Source organism: Phocoena sinus, chromosome 7 (assembly GCF_008692025.1).
Source record: "Phocoena sinus isolate mPhoSin1 chromosome 7, mPhoSin1.pri, whole genome shotgun sequence".
Classification (NCBI taxonomy): domain Eukaryota; kingdom Metazoa; phylum Chordata; class Mammalia; order Artiodactyla; family Phocoenidae; genus Phocoena; species Phocoena sinus.
Genome location: NC_045769.1, coordinates 101,289,125 through 101,290,659, shown reverse-complemented (window position 1 = coordinate 101,290,659; position 1,535 = coordinate 101,289,125). Strand labels below are relative to the sequence as shown.

The 1,535-nt window shown below is 34.7% G+C and overlaps 1 non-coding gene across 1 annotated transcript; it reads right to left on the bottom strand.

The window, feature by feature from the left end:
• Positions 1-325: 325 nt before the first annotated feature.
• Positions 326-457, bottom strand: LOC116757216. The gene has a single exon (XR_004350868.1). It is a non-coding gene; the product is annotated as a small nucleolar RNA SNORA42/SNORA80 family (small nucleolar RNA).
• Positions 458-1,535: the final 1,078 nt, after the last annotated feature.

The following is a 1,535-nucleotide window of genomic DNA, read 5'->3' as shown; positions in this document are numbered from 1 at the left end:
TTCAAACTTGGCCTTAGAAGAAATATTCCTTAAAATTGTTTCCATATACTTGTACTGGCTATGGCTATGCCTCTATTAAATTGTTTGCTCAAATCTTCCCTTGATTTGCATCCTGTTGTCTTTGCTTCTTCCATAGTTTTAAAATTCAGTATTTCTTTAAAATAATTTTGCCTTGCTTGTTGTCACTGAAGTTTGTTAAGCATTCCTGGGATCTCACCTTGATGGTAACTCAGCTTTTAGCAGCCGACCTCAAACAACTAAGGGTAAACATATGACCAGTCTGACCTGGCTTCTTTTTTTTTTTTTTTTTTCCCCTTTTCTTTTCCACTGTGCAAACCACTTCAGTGCCTGTGGCCTACAGACAGAGGCCAGGCAATGGTTCAGGGCCAGTTTGCTCTGACATGGGACACTATGAGAGTCCCAGAGGAACGGGCTTGCCATAAATCCAAACCCATGCATTGACATGGCTTCTTTAATCTCATATCTCATTACGGTTCCCTAGAGGTGCCATTCTCATTAAGGATTTTACTTATGATGGAAGGACCAAATGGATCAAATCAGATCCTGTAAAAGAACCTTGGAAAAATAACAAGTGAAATATGATGCTAAATGGTTAGCATTGTATTAATAGCATTTTGGTTGAATTCTTAGTAAAAATTAATATCTCCAGAGTGTATGAAACTATATAGGATAAATTACCTGGTTTCTTCTACAAATAAATTGCTTGGAAGAAGGAGGATGAAAGCGTAATATAAGAATTAAAAGATATTTTAAAAGACATTGAAAACCTCAGGCAAAATTAATGAGAGGTATTAGATATAAAATAGGTATTATTAATGTTGTTTTACCCTTAAATATTGGATGTATATGGAGCTTTATTTATATACAATTGATGTTCCTTTTAAAACATCATGATTGAAAATGCTAGAAGGAGTCTATCCACATCAGGTTTGGGCTAATAAAATAATATGAGAGGGTAAGTGGAAAAAAAAGGCTAATATTAATAATATTCAAGAATACTGTGATTTAGGTAGAATAATTAGACTATATTATCCAATAACCTCCATTTTCAAAAAGCTTTTAATGATTAACTCTCTTGATTGTCTGCCTGGAAAGAAAACATTCACACAATTAACTTTATCAATTCTCCAGTCCAGGATTCACATCTGCAGTATCTGTTAATTTGAATAGACAAACATATTTGGTCAATTAAATCAGATCTTTTCTAGGTAAGAGTCTTAGAATCATATAATGCAGGCATTGAAGGACCCTTGGAGATCATAACACTTTTCTTAACCCAATTCATTTTTTTATCATTTATAATACACAATCTCTCAGACTGGTGTGTAGTATAAATACACTCATGGGTGAGGTTAATTCATTACCAAGGCAGATCAGACCCTATGCCATCTCTGCACTGTGGCATAGTCTGAGAAATTTGTGTGATGTGGTGCTGATTTGGCAGGGTGATTTGCCTGCCATCATGAGGTTTGACCTCACTTAGAAAGCAATGATTTTATTTCACACATTCATTG